The sequence below is a fragment of the Gekko japonicus genome, unplaced genomic scaffold, assembly GCF_001447785.1.
Source record: "Gekko japonicus isolate JY-2015 unplaced genomic scaffold, Gekko_japonicus_V1.1 scaffold1053, whole genome shotgun sequence".
Classification (NCBI taxonomy): Eukaryota; Metazoa; Chordata; class Lepidosauria; order Squamata; family Gekkonidae; genus Gekko; species Gekko japonicus.
The window spans coordinates 226,203-248,021 of NW_015177042.1; the positions used below are offsets into that span (position 1 = coordinate 226,203).

The 21,819-nt window shown below is 44.9% G+C and overlaps 1 pseudogene; it reads right to left on the bottom strand.

Moving 5' to 3' along the window:
• The window catches only part of LOC107124586, a 175,474-nt pseudogene that overhangs the window by 98,076 nt on the left and 55,579 nt on the right, over positions 1-21,819 (bottom strand).

The following is a 21,819-nucleotide window of genomic DNA, read 5'->3' on the forward strand; positions in this document are numbered from 1 at the left end:
TCAGTAAAACTGGGTTAAAAAGCCAAGTGCGTTTTGGACTAGTCTGTCTCAAATCAATACCTGCTGTGACAGGGACATGATCTGTGATTTTTAACAATCCAATTGACTTTACAATTATTTATTTAGCATATGGCAGAATTAAACACATGAAGCATATAGTACTCCAGTGTAAAGCCTCCTTAGATATAAGAATCCCATCAAGTTTTGAAAAAGTATCATAAACTGCGGAGTAGAAAGAATGAGAGGTATCATATGGATGTAATTCTGGCCATAGTTCACATAAACCGTATAGCTCAGTTATCCTCAGAAGACCATAAGCCTTACAGAGAGCAGGAGTACTTCCCCCCTTCAGTTTTTTACGGCACACATGACAATTGCGAAGTAACACTGGGGATACTTGCAAATTAACATTCATTTCCCCTCCCCTATTATTTTTTATGGAGGAAGAAAAACTTTCCAATTTTCTAAAAATCTTGTGAGCAAACTCTAATCGGCCATTGTTTGGGGAATATAGTGATGCAAGGGTAGCTACCTGGGAAGCTCCAAGAATACCTTCAACAAAAATAAATCTACCTGTAGGGCCTCTCAAAATCCTATTGGGTTGAAAATCAATCTTTGAACGCACTAGAATCACAACCACTCAGCATATTGTAGACCCAGGTGCCACAAATTGATTTGCCCAAGCAGATCCTAGGAGCAAAGCATCTGTTTGCTTAAGCTTCTCTACTTGCAGAAATAGAAAACCTGGTTGAAATTCTCAAATATATGCTCTGTTTCTGGCTCTTTTTATGGAGTCAGCAAAGCCATTAACATTCAAGGATGTTGCCACTAAATTAATACTGTTATTTACTATATAATTAGACATTGGTATCAGGATCAAGAATCTTATTCAGTCCTATCAGCCAGAAGAAGCACAGAAGAATAGAGAAGAGACATACCAAAAAACCCCAAAAGAAACATAATACAAAGAACAAATACTCAGGTGGCATTGTTAGCTTTCCTCTTGCACTGCTATGATGTAGTGAAAGGCCTTGATGCCACCTGCAATTCATATGGGGTGAGAAAAAAAGCCCCTAATTTGAAGGGGGGGGGGAGATGTCCTACCTACCACTATGCAGTGACAGATGTCAGTTTCCTTAATCTTTGCATTCCAGGGTAAGAGACAGGAGTCCTATTTCTATTATTTCCTCTCTAGTGATTTTATAAATAATGGTAAACCGCTGGAGAACAAAAGCAAAAAATAGAGAGAAGAAATGATGCAGGAGAGGAGAAGAGATGTGGAAAAATATCTAAAGCTCGAAAAACAAGAAAACATTACTTCATTAAGGTAAGCACAGATATTTATCTTATGCACTCAATTAAGGGTAAAAGGTCTCTTATAATAATAATAACAATAATAATAATAATTTAATAATATTAATTACTTCACTTTCTACAAATGAAAGAAACAAAACTGTTAAGTCAAACCCTTCCTCTAATATCTATCACTGATAGGCCTACTTCTAATTATAACATTGCATGAACAAAACTATTAATAGTAGATTACAACAGATAGGATTACAGTTAATTCATTGGGATAAAAAATGTAGGCGTTGTGCCTTCAATTAAACAAAAGTCATTTCTCAGGTTTTGCTTTGCTTTGCAAGCAGTCTGTCAGTGCCTTGTGTTTTGTTAGAACCAGAAACTTTCCAAGCTTTTGCCTTTTTCCTTCTCTGGATAGTTGGCCATTCCCTCCCCTGTCTTTCACCTTCCTCTTTATCTTGATCATTAATCTTCAGTTTTTCACCATTTTACGAAGGTATGTTAGGGGGAAGCTTTAATCTGTTAAACATACTCAGCATTTCCTTAATGTTTGAAGCTGTGAATGTTTTCCCCTTTTGATGAATACTCAATGCAAATGGGAAACATTTAAATCTGACTCATTTTCTTTTAAAATAGCAGTAAAATAGCAGTAAAATAGCATAGAGTATTCCTAACATTGCCTTAGAGTTTTAGGAGCCAAATCTGGTAAAATTTGCACGGGACGCCATTATGGTATAATTGTTCTTTTCCCTTAAAACCACAGAAGACCGCTTATTTCAACATACAGTGATAAAAAAGATAATAACCTCTTGAGGCTTGAGTTTTTATTTGGGGGGCAACAGTTCTGTGAATACTCCGTTACGGCTATCGGCATTTCTGGTAGCATGGATGTTAACCATTCAGCCATGAAAACAGGTAAATAATCTTTTCCCATCAGCTCCTCCACTCCGCCAACTGGAATATTATTGCACCTTTGCCTGTTCTGCACCTCTGTTAATTTGTTCATTATTACAGTGTTTTCACATTCCAAAGCAGAAGGCTGTTTTCCCATCACAGTTAAATATTCTTTATTAGAGGTCACTAGATCAATGGCTGCTGATGCCATAGCTTCCACATCCTCTAATCTTTCCACCAGTAGGTCTAAATTGTAGTCAAGCAGATTGGCAATACCAGCCGATTTTTCTGCCTTCACTGAGTCCATAGCATGTTCAATATCCCTCCGCTATGGGGAATTTTAATCCTGATATTCCTGTTCTGACGTCTCTGACTCACCCTCTGTTCCAGAGCCTGTCTCTGATGCTGTCATATTTCGATGTGCCATTGACTACAGCTCTTAACAGAGAATTTACTGGCAGAAGAAGGAGTAGAGATCTTTTTAAAATTAGATATATATAAAATTGGATATAGAGGCCAGTTTGAAACAACTTCCAGGGTTATTAATCTTGTTTATTAGGGAGTGGGAGTTTGTGTTTAAAAAGTTCATTGAGTAAGTCGCCCCGCGCTCCTCATGGTACCATAGCCACACACCCTGAAAACAACTCACTTCCTTCCATATATTGATCAAAAAACAACTGTAGATAGGGAATCATGAAAATCAATGTAGATTTCTGGGTCACCTATGTGAGAACTCCTAACTTCACCGTTTTGTGGCTGAACAATGAGAAGGTGGAGAACTGAAGAATTGCCCTATAGTTAGCTGGCCACATCACACAAGCATCTGTAGACAGGAAGACTGCAATCATGTGTGATCTATCAGAAGGCCTAACAGTTCCCTAATTTCAGAGTACTGAGGAGTCTAAAAGATAGTTTGAGATATCTGCAACAACTGTAATGTGATATGAGAAAATCTATGATTTCTCTGGGTGCCAAAATCACAGGTTCTGCTAATATTACTGTGGTTTGTTGCCTAGATTCATAATTGAAGGAAATGCTGAACTTCAGTTAGAGGTTAGTGAAAATAATGAGGTAATTTCCCCCCCTATCCAAGTTCATGGACCCCCTGAAATCTATCCACAGATATCTGCTATCCTTGATTTCATCACAGGATTTGGAAAACAGCTATGTTTTTGGCCAGTTTTGCAGATGTCAGAAGGAGTTAACTTGGCAGATAAATTGAAGGAGGGCAATCTCTAAAAGGCTCTTCTTCACATAACTACTTTTGGAGGATTTCTGAGCCTCCAATACCTGGGCATTCAAAGAAGAGCCTCATCAGGACCCACTAGAGGAAAGGTTTGCTCTTGTGTGGATTATCTGAGAAACAGGAAGGCTGGATCTCTGGTTCAAGCTCTTGCTACACAGTGAGTATTTATGAAGTTCCTCCCCGTGTGGATTCCTCAATGGTTAAGGAGATATTGGCCTGGCCGTGAATCTCCATCCACACTCAGAATACACCTTTTCTTTCTTCACCGTGAGATCTATTTGTTATCTACAACAGTTTCCCCCCCCTTTCTGTATTGTCTAGTTGAAGAGCCAATAAAATAGACTTTAGCATAAGCTGCTGTCTGTGTCTCTTGCCCAGTGGGGCCAGTCCCTTGCCATGCCACACCTGGCCCAGATACCAAAGAATAAAGGGGTTTTCCCCTTGACATTTTCTCCTTTGTGTGGGTTCTTAGATGCCATGGAAAACTGCTACCTTCACACAATTTCTTTCCACACTCTCAGCATTTAAAAGGCATATCCCCCGTGTCGGTTCTTAGCTGTCCTTGAAGAGTGCTACTGTGACTGAATCTCTTCCCACACTCTGAACATTCAAAAGCCTTATCCCATGTGAGTTCTTAAATGTTTGTGAAGATGGCCACTCTGAGTGAATCTCTTTCCACATTCTGAGCATTGAAAAGGTTTCTCCCCTGTGTGAGTTCTTAAATGCTTGTGAAGGTGGCCACTCCGACTGAATCTCTTTCCACATTCTGAACACTCAAAAGGTTTCTCCCCTGTGTGGGTCCTTTGATGCTGTTGAAGACTGCCACTCATACTGAATCTCCTTCCACACTCTGAGCACTCAAACGGTTTTTCCCCTGTGTGGGTTCTTTGATGTTGTTGAAGATGGCCACTCAACCTGAATCTCTTTCCACATTCTGAGCATTCAAAAGGTTTCTCCCCCGTGTGGGATCTTTGATGCCGTAGGAGATCGGCACTCTGACTGAATCTCTTTCCACATTCTGAGCATTCAAAAGGTTTCTCTTTTCTGTGGGTTCTTAGATGCCGTTGAAAATTGCTATTGTCGCTTACTCGCTTTCCACATTCTAAACATTCAAAAGGTTTCTCCCCTGTGTGGGTTCTCTGATGCACTAGGAGATGGCAACTCTGACTGAATCTCTTTCCACACTCTGAGCATTCGAATGGTTTCTCACCAGTGTGGGTTCTTAGATGCTTTTGAAGGACACAACTCTGACTGTATTTCTTCCCACACTCTGAGCATTCAAAGAGTTTCTCCCCTGTGTGGGTTCTCTGATGCAGTATGAGATGGCCACTCTGACTGAATCTCTTTCCACACTCTGAGCATTCAAATGGTTTCTCACCAGTATGGGTTCTTAGATGCTTTTGAAGGACACAACTCTGACTGTATTTCTTCCCACACTCTGAGCATTCAAAGGGTTTCTCCCCTGTGTGGCTTCTGAAATGCTGTTGCAGATGGCAACTCTGACTGAATCTCTTTCCACACTCTGAACATTCAAAAGGTTTCTCACCCCTGTGGGTTTTTTGATGACGCTGAAGACTATCAGCCCCACTGAATCTCTTCCCACAATCTGAGCACTCAAAAGGTTTCTCCCCTGTGTGGTTTCTTTGATGTTGTTGAAGACTGCCAAGATGACTGAATTTCTTTCCACACTCTAAGCATTCAAATGGTTTGTCCTTTATGTGGGTTCTTAGATGCCGTTGAAAATTGCTACGGTCACATAATTGCTTTCCACATTCTGAGCATTCAAAAGGTTTCTCCCCTGTGTGGATTCTTTGATGTAGGTGAAGATGGCCACTCTGACTGAATCTTTTCCCACACTCTGAGCACTCAAAAGGTTTCTCCCCTGTGTGAGTTCTTAAATGCTTGTGAAGATGGCTGCTCCAACTGAATCTCTTTCCACATTCTGAACATTCAAAAGGTTTCTCCCCTGAGTGGGTTGTTTGATGCTGTAGAAGATTGTTACTCCGACTGAATCTCTTCCCACACTCCGAGCATTCAAAAGGTTTCTCCCCTGTGTGTATTCTTTGGTGTACAAGGAGCTGTGATCTGTATTTAAAGTTCCTTCCACATCGAAAGCATTTACATGTCTTCATTATAGTGTTCCTTGGGAAACGTAGATTTCCCTGTCTTTCATCAGAGAATGTCATTCCACTCTCTGAAAAGATAAATGGCTTCTCTTCAGAATGGATGCTTTGGTGTTTAATAAGGTCTGATTTCTCTGGGAAACACCCAACACAGTTTGAGAAATTTTGATGTTTCTCTCCTGTCTGTGTCTGTTGATGTTTAAGGAGCTCTGCTCTGCAAAGGAAGCTCTTTCCACACTCCCAGCCTTGATGGGTCTTCTTTCCACTCTGCATTTGCAAATGGCCATTATATTGGGTTTTATCTGAGAAGATCATTCCACACACCAAGCACTTGTATGTTTCCTCTGCCATGTGAATAGCTTCATGGAAGTCCCCCTCTTGGAAAAGAATGAGTTGATCCATCTTCTCGACTATGTGGCTTCCTTTCCGCTTCTTGGGTCTGCCTTGAGTTCTGAAGTTTCCTCTCAAGTCTTCATTCTTGACTTCATCTGGCGATTGATGCTGCTGCTCCTCATCCTCCTCATTTTCCCAATCATCTCCTGTTGGTAATAAAGAAGAAGAAGAGTTGATTTTATACCCCGCCTTTCACTACCTGAAGGAGTCTCAGAGCGGCTTACAATCACCTTCCCTTCCTCTCCCCACAACCTGTGAGGCAGGAGTTGCTGTGACTAACCCAAGGTCACCCGGCTGGCTTTATGTGGAGGAGTGGGGAATCAAATCTGGTTCTCCAAATTAGAGTCCACTGCTCTTAACCACTACACCAAACTGGCTCTTGAGAGGAAGATCTCATTAACACTCAGTGAAGGAGGTCTGATTTGCACTTGAAACTCCATCCACACTCAAAACCTTGTTTCAGGGACTTGTTCCTGCTGTACATTGGAATATACAATAATATATACATTAAAAGTGGCTTCCTCCCTGCCTGTGTGGTCCATCTCCATCTGGGAAGTTTCCTTCAGCCTCTTCATTATTGGGGTTTTCCAAAGGGAACCCCTGGAATTCCCCAAGTATCTCCTCTACATCTGCTGCTGGAATACTGAAAGAGGTCCAATCTGCAGCTATGCAAGTAGCCAAGTCACCAATCAGACACTCCTCATTCATAAGTGTTCATTTCCTTTGGCAGAACTTCTTTCCCCCCAAAAAATGTTTGCTGCAGGGCAGAGAGATATTAGGACCTCACCAAGTGAACCCCACAGTTTAAGGGACCCCCCCCCCATGGCTTTTGGAAGGGATATCAGTTGTTGGGGGGGGGATTAAGGCATCTAGGTGACGACTGAAGAGAAGACTTGATGAACTTTTTGCCTCATTCAGCCTGACTGTTCTTAAGTGATCTCACTTACATTCCTGTATTCCTTGGAAGAAGGCAAGAGAAAGTGATCATTCTTATACAGGAAAGAAATGCAAGGAAGAGAAAAAATTACTTTGGAAGGATGGAAACATGGCCAAGGTCGAAGCCCACAATCCTAACCAGTTTAAGGGGGACAAATCCATACAAGATCACAGTCAGAGTGGATGGCCACAATCAGTGTTCCCTCTAAGCTGAGTTAGTGTGAGCTAGCGCACAGTTTTTTAGCCTCTGGCTCACACATTTTTGTCTTAGCTCAGGAGGATGGCTCCAGAACAAACTAATTTATGCAGAGGCCAAGTCTCTCGCTCACCACTTTAATGCCAGCAGCTCACAAAGTAGAATTTCTGCTCACAAGACTCCACAGCTTAGAGGGAACATTGGCCACAATCCCATTCAGGGGGAAGGGTGTGTTGTAAAGGTTGGCAACTGAGAAACCAGGATCTGATCTTAATGCCACGGGACACCTCCTCACAGGGGACCTGTCTTGGATCCCTGTATATTTGTACATCTTGGCATGGGCCTAGCAATGAACAATGGATTTTGCATCAAATTGATATCAAAATGACAGTCACGCTGAAAGCGTGCAAGGAATGTGAAAGAACTTCTCCACTAATCACGTGAAAGCCATATCTGGTGGGAGTCCACCAAAGGCCCTTTTCCCCAAGGACCTCCTCATCTGGCCTGAATAACAACCCAAATGATGAAGAAAACGAGCAATGAGCCAGCCCCAGCCATTTCTTCCTTATTTTAACTGCTGGTGTGATTGACTGAACTTTAAAAGCAGGTTTCATAGTGCAGCTAAATCAGAGGACCGGGAGATGAACAGTTAACGTCCCCCTGGGAGGGAGAGCTTGAGTGACAATCTGCTCCTTTTCTCTGAGTGGCCAGTGCCAGTGGAGAAAAATATATGATCGGCTGAGTGCTGAGGAGAGTTGTCAGTTGTCAGTCTGGAGATTACAGTTTATAGTTGGAACCATTCTGAAGGTACATAAGAACATAAGAGATGCCAATGTTGGATCAGGCCAAAGGCCCATCCAGTCCAACACTCTGTATCCCACAGTGGCCAGAAATACCAGTGCCATCAGGAGGTCCACCAGTGGGGCCAGGACATTAGAAGCCCTCCCACTGTTGACCCCCCCCAAGCACCAAGATGACAGAGCATCACTTGCCCCAGAGTCCCTATCTATACCTTGTGGCTAATAGCCACTGATGGACCTCTGCTCCATATGCTTATCTAATTCCCTCTTGAAGCCCAGATGAGGTCGCACCATTGATTTATATAGCGGCATTATGATATTGGCTGATCTGTTTACAATACCCTTCCTAATAATCCCCAGCATAGCATTGGCCTTCTTTATTGCAGTCACACACTGTCTCGACATTTTCAGTGAGTTATCTACTACAACTCCAAGATCTCTCTCTTGATCTGTCTCTGCCAGTTCAGACCCCATCAACGTGTATTTATAGTTAGGATTTTTGGCTCCAATGTGCATCACCTTGCACTTGGCCACATTGAACCCCATTTGCCATGTTGACGCCCACTCGCCCAACTTTGACAGATCCCTTTGGAGTGCCTCACAATCCTCACTGGTTTTCACCACCCTGAACAACTTCGTATCATCCGCAAATTTAGCCACTTCACTGCTTACTCCCAACTCCAAATCATTAATGAACAAGTTAAAAAGCAGTGGACCAAGTACTGATCCCTGTGGTACCCCACTGCTTACACCCCTCCACTGGGAGAACTGCCCATTTATACTCACTCTCTGTTTTCTATTAATTAGCCAGTTTTTGATCCATAAAAGGACTTGTCCTTTTATCCCATGATTTTTGAGCTTGCTTAGGAGCCTTTGATGAGGAACTTTATCAAAAGCTTTCTGGAAGTCAAGGTAAACAATATCTATTGGATCCCCCTTGTCCACATGTTTGTTCACCCCCTCAAAGAACATTAACAGGTTAGTGAGACAAGATCTTCCCTTACAGAACCCATGTTGAGTCTGCCTCAATAGGTTTTGTTCATCTATGTGCCTACTAATTCTTTCCTTAATAATGGTTTCCACCAATTTACCCGGTATCGACGTCAGACTGACAGGCCTGTAATTTCCCGGATCTCCTCTGGAACCCTTTTTAAAGATGGGAGTGACATTAGCTACCTTCCAGTCCTCAGGAATGGAGGCTGATTTTAAGGAGAGATTACATATTTTTGTCAGGAGATCCACAAGTTCACAATTGAGTTCTTTCAGAACTCTTGGATGTATGCCATCTGGGCCTGGTGATTTATCAGTTTTTAAGTTGTTTATCAGTTTTAGGACCTCCTCTCTCGTCACCTCAATCTGACTCAGGTCTTTCAACACCCCTCCCGAACTCAGCGGCTCTGGAGTGGGCAAGCACCTCTCATCTTCCACAGTGAAGACGGAGGCAAAAAATGCATTTAGCTTCTCAGCCATTTCCCTATCATCCTTCAGTACTCCTTTTACCCCTTGGTCATCCAAGGGCCCCACTGCCTCCCTGGCTGGTTTCCTGTTTCTAATGTATTTGAAGAAAGTTTTATTGTTGGTCTTTACATTTTTTGCTATATGCTCCTCATATTCCCTTTTTGCATGCCTGACCACAGACTTGCATTTTATTTGCCATAGCCTGTGTTCTGTTTTATCAGCCTCACTGTGACTAGCTTTCCACCGCTTAAAGGAATCCTTTTTACCTTTTACAGCTTCCATTACTTTGTTTGTTAACCATGTAGGCTTTTTCTTATACCTGTTTGTGCCTTTCCTAACCTGCGGAATATATTTTATTTGAGCTTCTAGAATTGTAGTTTTAAACAGTTTCCAAGCTTCCCCAATGGTTTTGACCCTTTCTACTTTTCCCTTCAGTTTCCTCCCCACATGTCCCCTCATATCAGAAAAATTACCCCTTTTAAAGTTAAAAGTGGTTGTGTGAGTCTTTTTGGCCAATTCCCTATTTGTACAAATGTTGAACTCAACAACATTATGATCACTGTTCCCAAGCGGTGCAATCACTTTTACATCTCTCACCAGGTCTTGAGTGTTACTTAGGACCAAATCAAGGATCGCCTCTCCCCTGGTAGGTTCCATGACCATCTGCTCCATAGCACAGTCATTTAGAGTGTCTAGAAACTCAATCTCTTTCTCTCGACTAGAACACATATTGACCCAATCAATGTGTGGGTAGTTAAAATCACCTATTACGACACAGTGTTTTTGTCTAGCTGCTATCTTTAATTCATTCATCATTTTATAATCCTCCTCTATCTTTTGATCCGGTGGGCGATAACAAACTCCCAGTGTTAAGTTTCCTTTTGGCCCCCCTATTTCAACCCACAGAACTTCAAGAAGCGAATCCAATTCTCTTAGCCTCTCGATCTTTCTGGACTTTATACCCTCTCTGACATACAGAGCCACCCCACCTCCAACCCTTCCCCCCCTATCCTTCCGATATAATATATAACCGGGAATCACCGTATCCCACTGATTTTCCTCATCCCACCAAGTTTCTGAAATACCCACAATGTCTATTTTTCCCTCTGACACCAAGCACTCCAACTCCCCGATTTTACCTCGGACACTTCGAGCATTTGTATAGAAACAGCTGTAATTTCCCAGTCAGGTAGTCAGTTGGTTTCTGGCAGAGTTTTGTAATCAGTGAATCTGACAAGATAAATCAGACAGATTCACCTGTAGAGTGAAAGTAAAAGATTCCTTGCCTTAACTGTAGTATTCCTAACCTGAGGAAGAATTCACTATACGAATTCAAAGTTTAAGTGTCAACATAAGGAGAAATTTGGCAAGAGTGACTGGGGTAGTGTGTGGAAACTCCCTTTCAAGCCAAAAAGGAACAGGGTTAATTCCTCTAAGGAGAAAAAGATTAATCCCTGCCTAGTGTCTCTGAGGGTTTAGTCCTGAGGAGGACCCTAGTCTGTGGTAAGGGGAAAATGGGTTTCAACAACTCAGGAAATAGAAATAAACTGTAATTTAAACAAGGAGTGAGTTAGGTTCACAAAGCCAGTGACAAACTCCAGGAAACCTGAACTGCCATATGAAATTATCTGAAGAAACACTGTTGCTGTAATTAAAATACTAAGTAAAACACCTCCTACAACTAAGAATACCGGAAAATAAGCTTTAATAACATAATTTTGCCTGATCAAAGAAGTGAATTCTGTATTATCAACTTTTACCTCAGCAGTCCCAATCCCTGACACCTATTCAATCCCTGCCTGTTGAATAAGCTTGTTCATTTGTTTTACTGTTTTACTCCAGTGCCATTTATTTATTTATTTATTTTATTTCATTTATATCCCGCCCTCCCCGCGTGCGGGCTCAGGGCGGCTTACATGGTACGGTACATAACATATTAAAAGTATAGGCACACAAGTGCAATAAAATTACATAATCCACTTAAAACACAATACGATCTTACCGGATGCATCAGTAAATAAACATACCCACTTGTTACTTTAACTGTCCGTGAGGCCAACAGAACAGGGGGGGAGGTGCCATAAGCTAAGATGTGGGCCGAGCCGCCCCCCCCCCCGACGGCGCTGCTCTGCAGGGCACGGTGGTGGTAATAGTGGTGGCGGCGGCTCCTACTCAAAAGCCTGGCGGAAGAGCTCCGTCTTACAGGCCCTGCGGAACTGTAAAAGGTCCCGCAGGGCCCTGATCTCCTCTGGGAGCTCATTCCACCAGGTAGGAGCCGCCACCGAAAAGGACCTGGCCCTTGTGGCAGCAAGCCTGGCCTCTTTAGGCCCCGGGGTCACTAGGCGGTGTTGTGACCCCGTCCGAAACGGAAATAGAAAGAGGGCTCCTGCGTTCCCAAAACAAGTTCCTTGGGCTGGGCTAAAAGCTGAAATATATTCTGTAAGACAGGGCAGGACAGAAATTCATCAAAACCCTCTATTATTTACATGCTACTAAGGGTTGCTCAGTCATAGCAGGGAACCAAAGAATCTTGGTGGGAAAGTTTGCACCAGTGTGTGTGTGGGGGGGAGTGACAGGATAGGGGCCTGTCATAGCTGGACAGGAAGATTTCTCCCCCATTCCATCATGTAGTACTCAGCCATCTACTTGCCTACCTAAACTCTCAGTCTCCCCAAGGAACATTTCTCCTTGAGACTTTTACCTGTAATGCAAAAGAAAAAAATTCCCCTTCACAATACACACAAAAAACCCTTTTCAAATAGCAGAAATGTAGAAAAAGTTATCCCTCGGGCCATCCAATTTGTAGTAGCTTTTACACCCTAGCCTGTTACCCCAACTGTATATACCCCAACTGGCTGACTCAACTGAGCTCTGAGAAGCAGCAGGAGACAGAGCTGCTAGAGGAGTGACTGTTTTTAATTTGCTTTCAGCGGAGGTGATTTAGCTGAGGATACTGTGTGGGAGGACTGTGTTCGGGAGCGTGTGGGTGAGTTTTAAGTTGTTGCAGAGTCCTGGCTGCTTGAGAAAGGGTGAGAAAGGGTGATTGTTTGACTGTAATTGGATTGCCTGGGTGTAAGTTGAATAGCTGTTGGCCCTGCCCTCTTCTGGGTGAGGCTCCTATTTAAGGCTGCACCTCGCCAGAGGCTCTTGGCCTGTGGCTCTTAGCCTAGAGACTCTTTGCCTAGGGGCTATGTAAGAAGCTTAGGAAAGGCCAAAGGGTTTTAAAAGGGAGGTTATATATAATTATTTTTTAAAAGCAATTATGAAGACAGAATGCCAGCAGGGGGTTGGGGTCTATCCAGTGTTTTGCACGGAGTGTCACATGTATGATTATCTGCCCACTGGACAGAAGTCTTGGATGTGTGCCCGGTGCAAGGAGCTCCTGGTTCTCAGGGAACAAGTTTGCTCCCTTGAGGCCAAGGTGGCTGACCTGGAGACAGTCAGGGACATGGAGAAGACTCTCAGGGACTTGTTAGATATGTCCCACTCTGAATATGGCAGCTCCACATGCTGTCATGGAGCATGAGGGTCAAAGGGAAACAGGGCACTGTGCTGAGGATAATGAGAATGTGCCTTCAGAAGGGACCTCTTCCTCAGCTAGTGAACAGATATCCTTTTGCACCAAGAATCCATCCCTGGACAGGGAGGAAGGGGGGCTCTTGGTAGTTGGTGATTCGATCCTTAGGCAGGCAAACAGCTGGGTGGTGGACCCGTGTACTGACCATATTTATTTATTTGTTTATTTATATTTATACCCCGCCCACCCTGTAAACAGGCTCTGGGCGGCTTACAGAAGACAACCTACAGGCCGATACAAATAAAACAATACAAATATTAAAATCCCTTTAAAACAATCTTAACAGTAAAGTGCTCGCTACATCAGAGTAACCTTAAGATGAATGGCTTGTATCTGCATTCCTTCTGTCTTCAGGTCTTAAGATCAGTCCCACGGTCCAGATGTTTGCCGGTGAGGCTCAGGGTGGGCTAGTCCGATATTCCGGATTGATGGTAACTGTGGTGGCGGCTCCTATTTAAAAGCCTGGCAGAAGAGCTCCATCTTGCAGGCCCTGTGGAACTGTGAGAGGTCCCGCAGGGCCCTGATCTCATCCGGGAACTCATTCCACCAGTAAGGAGCCGCCACTGAAAATGCCCTGGCCCTGGTAACGGCAAGTCTCGCCTCCTTGGAGCCTGGGATAGATAGACGTTGTTGGGCCCCAGACCATAGTGCTCTCTGGGGCACAAATGGGGAAAGGCAGTCCCTCAGGGAAGCCGGACCCTGGCCATGTAGGGCTTTAAAGGTAAGCACCAGCACCTTGAAGCAAATATGGTAAGCAATTGGCAGCCAATGCAGCAGCCTAAGCACAGGCTGGATGTGCTCCCGATGCGGGAGGCCCATCAGCAGCCTGGCCGCGGCATTCTGCGCCAGCTGCAGCTTCCAGATTTATATGTATAGTGACTTCCCTGCCTGGTGTGAAGGTAGCGAACATTACGTGTGTTCTAGATAGGCTGGTAGACAGTGCTGAGGAGGAGCCAGTGGTCATGGTACATGCTAGGCAGGAGACTCAAGGCCAGGACCTCCAAGGTAGCCTTCTCAGAAGTGCTACCTATTCCATGCACAAGGCTGGGGAGACAGGCACAGATCAGGCGTCTCAATGCGTGGATGGGGCGATGGTCTAGGGAGGAAGGGTTCAAGTTTGCTAGGCACTGGGATGCTTTTTGGAACAAGAGGAAGCTGTACAGGCGAGACGGTCTCCCCTTGTCCTGAGAAGGAACCAGGCTGCTGGCGCTTAAAATCAAAAAGGTGGCAGAGCAGTTTTTAAACTGAATATTGGGGGGAAGCCGACCGGGATGGCTCATCTCAAAGAGACGAAGGAATAGCTGTTACTTTTCTACAGGGAAATGGATTAGAATTTTCCACCGAGACTGTGGCTAACGATATGGACTGCCTGCCAAGGTCTTGCAGTAGCAAGAGGAAGGTTGTGGGCTTAACATGCATGGGAAATTATAGATGTTTATATACAAATGCTAGAAGTGTCTGAGGTAAAATCGGGGAGTTGGAATGCTTAGTGTTGGGGGGAAAATAGACATTGTGGGTATTTCAGAAACTTGGTGGGATGAGGAAAATTAGTGGGATACAGTGATTCCTGGTTATAAATTATATTGGAAGGATAGGGGGGGAAGGGTTGGAGGTGGGGTGGCTCTGTATGTCAGAGAGGGTATACAGTCCAGTAAGACTGAGAGGGTAAGAGAATTGAATTCGCTTTTGGAAATAGTGGGCCCAAAAGGAAGCTTAACACTGGGAGTTTGTTATTGCTCATCAGATCAAAAGATAGAGAATTGTAAAGCAAAGGAGTTCCTGCTACAAAAAGAGCCCTGAAAATGATGAATGAAGATAGTGGCTAGATGAAATAACTGTGTCGTAATAGGTGATTTAAACTACCCACACATTGATTGGGTCCATATGTGTTCAAGTTGGACAAAAGAGATTGAGTTTCTGGACACTCTCAATGACTGTGCTATGGAGACGATGGTCACAGAACCTACCAGGGGAGAGGAGATCCTGGATTTGGTCCTAAGTAATGTCCAAGACCTGATGAGAGATGTAAAAGTGATTGCACCGCTTGAGAACAGTGACCATAATGTCACTGAGTTAGGGAGTTGCCTAAAAAGACCAACACAACCACTTTTAACTTTAAAAGGAGTAACTTCTCTGAAATGAGGGGACATGTGAGGAGAAAACTGAAAGGAAAAGTAGAAAAGGGCCAAAACCATTGGGGAAGCTTGGAGACTATTTAAAACTACAATTCTAGAAGCTCAGAAAAAATATATACCACAGGTTAGGAAAGACACAAATAGGTATAGAAAAAGGCCTGCATGGTTAACAAACAAAATAATGGAAGCTGTAAAAGGTAAGAAGGATTCCTTTAAGCGGTGGAAAGCTAGTCTTGGTGAAGCTGATAAAAGGGAACAGGCTGTGGCAAATAAAATGCAAGTCTGTGATCAGGCAGGCAAAAAGGGAATATGAGGACCATATTGCAAAAAACATAAAGACTAACAAAAAAACTTTCTTCAAATACATTAGAAGCAGGAAACCAGCCGGAGAGGCAGTGAGGCCTTTGGATGACCAAGGGGGTAAAAGGATTACTGAAGGACAATAGGGAAATGGCTGAAGAGCTGAATGCATTTTCTGCCTCTGTCTTCACTGTGGAAGATGAGAAGTGCTTGCTCACTCAAGAACCGCTGATTTCGGGAGGAGTGTTGAAAGATCTGAGTCAGATTGAGGTGACAAGAAAGGAGGGCCCACGACTGATAGACAAGTTAAATACTGATAAATCACCAGGCCCGAATGGCATACATCCAAGAGTTCTGAAAGAACTCAAATGTGAACTTGTGGATCTCCTGGGGACCCAATAGATGTTTGTTTACCTTGACTTTCAGAAAGCTTTTGATAAAGTTCCTCATCAAAGGTTCCTAAGTAAGCTCAATAGTCATGGGATAAAGGACAAGTCCTTTGTGGATCAAAAGCTGGCTAATTAATAGGAAACAGAGAGTGAATGTATATGGGCAGTTTTCACAGTGGAGGGTGGTAAGCAGTGGGGTACTACAGGGATCAGTACTTGGTCCGATGCTTTTTAACTTGTTCATTAATGATTTGGAGTTGGGAGTAAGCAGTGAAATGGCTAAATTTGCTGATGACACTAAATTGTTGAGGGTGGAGAAATCCAGTGAGGATTGTGAGGAACCCCAAAGGGATCTCTCAAGGATGGGCAAGTGAGCATCAATGTGGCAAATGGGGTTCAATGTGGCCAAGTGCAAAGTGATGCACATTGGGGCCAAAAATCCCAACTATAAATACACGTTGATGGAGTCCGAACTGGCAGAGACTGACCAAGAGAGAGATCTTTTGAGTTGTAGTAGATAACTCACTGAAAATGTTGAGACAGTATGTCACTGCAATTAAAAAAGCCAAGGCTGGGGATTATTAGGAAGGTATCATAATGCCCCTATATAAATGGATGGCGTGACCTCATTTGGAATACTGTGTACAGTTCTGGTCACCACACCTCAGAAAGGATATTATAGCATTGGAAAAAGTGCAGAAAAGGGTAACTCGAATGATAAAAGGGTTGGAACACTTTCCCTGTGAAGAAAGGTTAAAGCGCTTGGGGCTCTTTAGCTTGGAGAAAAGACGACTGAGGGGTGACATGATCGAGGTTTATAAGATTATGCATGGGAAAGAGCAGGTAGAGAAAGAAGGACTTTTCTCCCTTTCTCACAATACAAGAACTTGTGGGCATTCAATGAAATTATTGAGCAGTCAGGTTAGAATAGATACAAGGAAGTACTTCTTCACCCAAAGAGTGATTAACACATGGAATTCACTGCCACAGGAGGTGGTGGCAGCTACAAGCGTGGACGGCTTCAAGAGGGAATTAGATAAACATATGGAGCAGAGATCCATTAGTGGCTATTAGCCACAAGGTATGGATAGGAACTCTCAGTCTGGGACAAGTGATGCACTGTGTTCTTGGTGCTTGGGAGGGAGGCAACAATAGTAGGAAGTCTGTGAGGGAAAGGGTTTTAACTGTGTTTGTACTTCACATGTGCATTTATTTCCTTTCCATAGTGTCCCTATTTTTATTTATCTGACCTAACCTGGTTTTACTTCTGTTAACTTAATAAATTAATTTTCTTTTTTAAGAAGCTCACACCCTTCATTTCTTTTGAGTGTTGGTCTGTATCTTGACCCTGGTAGACATAGTTGGCAATCTCAAAAATTAATACCCCACAATACAGATGTTTTCTCTTTGCTAGCAGGAGGACGCTTTTGCTTGAGTGACTGGTATAACAGACCCCTTTCTGAGGGTCTCTCAGCCTCTCCTGGGCTCCAGGCCAGGACACCCTCTCTGAGTTGGGTGCTGGCCACAAAACTGGCCTCACTTGCCCCTGGGCCAGCCAGGCAGCTCTTCCAGACCACGCTGAATATCACTTCCACTACCACCTCAACATCCCAAACAGGGGACAAGTAGTGGGGCAGGCTTGAAAACGGTGTATTCGTGTTCAATATTTTGATTCGTTCCTCACCCCAAAGGCAGCCATTTGCACCTTTGGCACCCATGAAAGATCCTTACCCAGAAATGCCACACTCCTGTAGTTCTCCAGCATGACTTCCCTGTAGAGAGCTCTTTGGCCTGGATCCAGGAGCGCCCACTCTGCCTCAGAGAAATAGATGGCCACCTCCTCAAGTGAAAAGGGACGCTGGAAGAAAAAGCAGATTCCCTCCTCAGAGATCACGCCAGGTAGAGAAGGCACACTGGAAGGGGGCAGTAGGAGATGGTGCAGGATGCAGAGGTTGGCATGGGCAAAGGGAGTGGCACTCAGAGCCTCTTCCCCTCAGGCACCTAAGAAGCAACTGCAGGAGCAAAAGCCCCCCTGTGGAACCCAGGCTGTCGCTTCTCATCTCCCTTACCTGGACTGGAGGTGCAGCAGGTGTTTCCATACCTCTGCCAGGACAATGGCTGAACAGCACCTGTCCACTGCCTGTGATGGAAGATAAAGAAGGAAGAAAGATTGTTAGCTTAGACTCCCCCATCCATTTGCTTGTCTGAATCCTGCTTTTTTGCATCCTCTTTCCCAAGGCTGTGAAACCTTGTCATAGGCACCCTGAAAACAATTTGCAATGGTTTTTAGTAAATTGTGGGAGAGGCGAAAGAGAAGCAGCAGGTACTCTGAAAACCAAGACATGATTTCAGCGTATATGAAAAATCCAGGGTAATACCCATGGGTTTCCAGAGTGTCTGCTGATGCTCCGACAACACATCTAGTCCACACACCACCCTCAAACGTCACAGGAGTTAACAGGCTACAGGCTGGTATCCATAGTCCACTATCCTCTTTCTGACGGTGGCCCAGCAGATGCTCCTGGAAAGCCTTTAATCAGGGGCACGGAAGGCAAATGTTGGCCACTAGCAATGCATTTTCAGAGGTATGCTGCCCCAGAACATGGAGGTTCCATTCGTTTGCCACGGCTAATAAATGTTCTCAGGATTTACTTCTATGAATTTGTCTAATCACCTTTTAAGTGAGTGGCCATCATTACATGCTATGGAACTGAATGCCAGAACTTAACTTTGTGTTGTGTGCAGAAGTATTTACTTTTTCGGCTGTCCTAAACCTTCTACCCAAGAACTTGACTGTGTTTCCCAATCCCATCTGGCCACAGAACAGCCTTACCAAGTGAGAGGGCATCTTGGGCACCTTCCTGGGCCTGAGCTCTCTGCCTTTCCTCCAAAGGAGATCCTTCCTCCTCAGAGAACTTCGCCTCCATCTTTATTGATGGTCCCTGCATCGGAAACACCAGCAAGGGAGATAGGTAAGAGAAGGAATGGAACATGCCAAGAAGATCAATCCTACCCCACTCCCAGAATCCTCACCCTTGTAGCAAGCTGCTTCAACCACAGGGGCGAGAATCAGGGATGGGTTTTCTTCCCAGCCTAGCGAATTCTCTAGAGGCAGAAATATCTGGCCGGGAAGCCTTAGCATAAGGTCATTACTGGAACTGAGCAAAGGAAACCCCCTTACCTGCTCTGCCTGCCTCTTCTCCTCTGCCTGGCTCAGGAGGAAACCTTCGGCCAGGGCCACTGCCTGGGAACTGGTCTCCGGCCCGCACCCTCTGACCCAGCACTGCATTTCCTGGGGGAGGATGGCCAGGAACTGCTCCAGGATCACCAGGTCCAGGATCTGCTTTTTGGTATGCCTCTCCGGCTCCAGCCAGTGGCTACAAAGTCCATGGAGCTGGCTGCAAACCTCTCGGGGCCCATCAGCCTCATGGTAGTGGAACTGCCGGAAGCATCGGCTGTGTACTTCTGGGGTTATACTGTCTTCAATCACAGACTCTGGCACAGCTCTTTCCCAAAATTCAGCACCACTTCCTGCTTGGATGGGATGGGGACCTTTCCTTGATCTCTTGCCAGTTCCAGGTCTTTCTGGGTCCTCCTCTTCCATCTCCTTTCTCTTTGCTTGGGTTGCCTCTGACTATGGAAAGATGCCCTTACTCACGTAGCTATGAAGAGAGAGAAAGGAAAATATATCAAAAAGGCAGATAGAATCCAAGAGGGAATGGAGCTACATCACCGACCCTGGTCCAAAGACACCTAAAGATTGCCCCAGTGAATCAGATGGTGAGTCCTCATGTACACAGGACTCATTTCATTGTGCTACATTATGTATCAAGCTTTTTTAGGTATGCCCGTTTGGTCCCTCAAGAAAGTAAACTGTCTTTATTTGGCTCTTTAAAAATCTGCGGCCGATGTTATGATCTTGGCCTCCGATGGCTGCGTATCAGAGAAGGGGCTGCTCTCAACATAAACTGGCGCCCGGGACAAAGCGACTGGTAAGGGCTTAACCACTGCAGATACCTCCTCCATAGGCTGGATGCGTTTGGCAATAGCTCTTGGCAGGGGGGAAGGGGCAGAGGAGCATGAAGCCTCTACAGGTCGGAGCATCCAGGGGCTGCCTGGATGAACAGGGGGAGGCAACGAACCCCCAGGAAAATGGCAGATGGGATGTGTAGCACTGACCCAAATGCTTTGCATGTGGAGCCACCAATAGGCTGGTATGATTCATCCCATGTGATCACGCCTGAGAGTTCTTTCTGGGCCTCCCTTCAGGCACCCTGGCTGAGAATTCCAGATCCCGCCTTTCTTCCCCCACAAGGGCCACCAAGGTGGCTAACAAATTCAAACATTTATGTATGTATTATGTGTTTCTTTATGTTATTAAAGTTCACCTCTCTCACTGAGACTCAAGGCAGATTATCCAGAGTGACCCAGTACAGTCAATAGGATGGCACATTCAGTAAACTATGAAATACAATTTGGGTTGTAGAACCAACCAGAAAACTGAAAATACAGTACTGAAGGAAAGCATAAATGTTAACATGAACCAATAAATGATACAACATCACACAGTAGGATACCACTTACAGCAGTAAAAAATGAGATAATAGGATCCTACTTACAAGAAGCTATACACACTAGTACTCTAACCTGGTTAGCCGAGGCTAGCCCAATCTCATCACATCTTGGAAGCTAAGCAGGGTTAGCCCTGGCTAATATTTGGATGGGAGACATCCAAGGAATACCAGGGTTGTGACTCTGAACACCTTTTGTCTTGAAAACCCTACAAGGTCACCTTAAGTCAGCTGTGACTTGACAGCAACAACAACACACCTTAATATAGACTACAGTCCCTAAAATTTCTCCAAGTGACTTTGCGAATCATTTTGTGATGCTGGGAAAGATTGAAGTTCAAAGAAGACAGGAACGGCAAAGGATGAGATGGTTAGACAGTGTCATAGATGCAACGAACATGAAACTTAGCCAACTTCAGAGGACTGCGGAAGACAGGAAGGCCTGGCGGGATCTGTGCAACTGAACAACAACAACCCTATTGCAGAAAGGTGGGAACCTTCCTGATCTCCTCAGGCAGGCCGTTCCACAAGGTGGGGGCCACAAAGGAGATGGCAGGTGGATAGGCAGTGATTAATTCTGCCCATGTGCCGGGTGGGACCTGCAGATTTCCATGCTCAGATGAGCAAAGCTGTCATGGCAGAGCCTAGAAGGAGAGACTGTCTTTGCAGGTACGAGGCTCCAAGGCCACGAATGGCTCCGTATGGGAGAGCCAGTCCTTTAAACTGAATCCAGTAACTGATGGGCAGCCAGTGCAGGTGCTGCAGAAGAGGAGAAATATTCATGCTCTCATTGATTACACTGAAAAACTATTGAATACCAACTCCCCGTCCAAAACACACGACAGCCGCATTTCTCTCTTCCAGGACTGAAAAGCTTATTCCCGCCCCCATGACTTGCTTGTGAGTACAGTCGCACCTTAAAGACGAACAACATTTGCGGCAGGGGATGAGCTTTTGTGAGCCACTGTTCACGTCTTCAGATACTATATAATGCCAGCTCCCCGTCAACAACACACAACAGCCGCATTCCAGCAGGACGGAAAAGCTCATCCGCCCCCATGACTTACTTGCGAGTAAACCTTCCTGGGATCCGGCTGCAACAAGGCTTTTTTCCCTCCTCTTGCAGATCTAAACAACACCACCACCACCCCCGGTCTCTTTGGCCATTCAATAGCAAAGCCCTCCCCACCACCCTGGCCGGGAAAGACCTTTTCCTCTCTCCAGTCCCGATCCCCCCCCCCACCTCCGTGCTCTGCCTCTCCAGGAAGCAGCTCGCTCACTTTAACCCAGTCAGTGCTGCAGATCCCCCTCACAGCGCAGCCCCGTGCAGAGTTACTCGCGAGTAAGCCCGTCGAGCTGCATTTTAGGGCGTCGCGGAGGGCAGCCTGGCTGGTCCGGTCCGTCTGTCCTTGGGCGACTCGTGGAGAGGACGGGAGGGAGCTTTTCTCATGTCTTCGTCTGCAGCGCTGAAAGGGTTAAACTGAGCGAGCGGCTTCCTA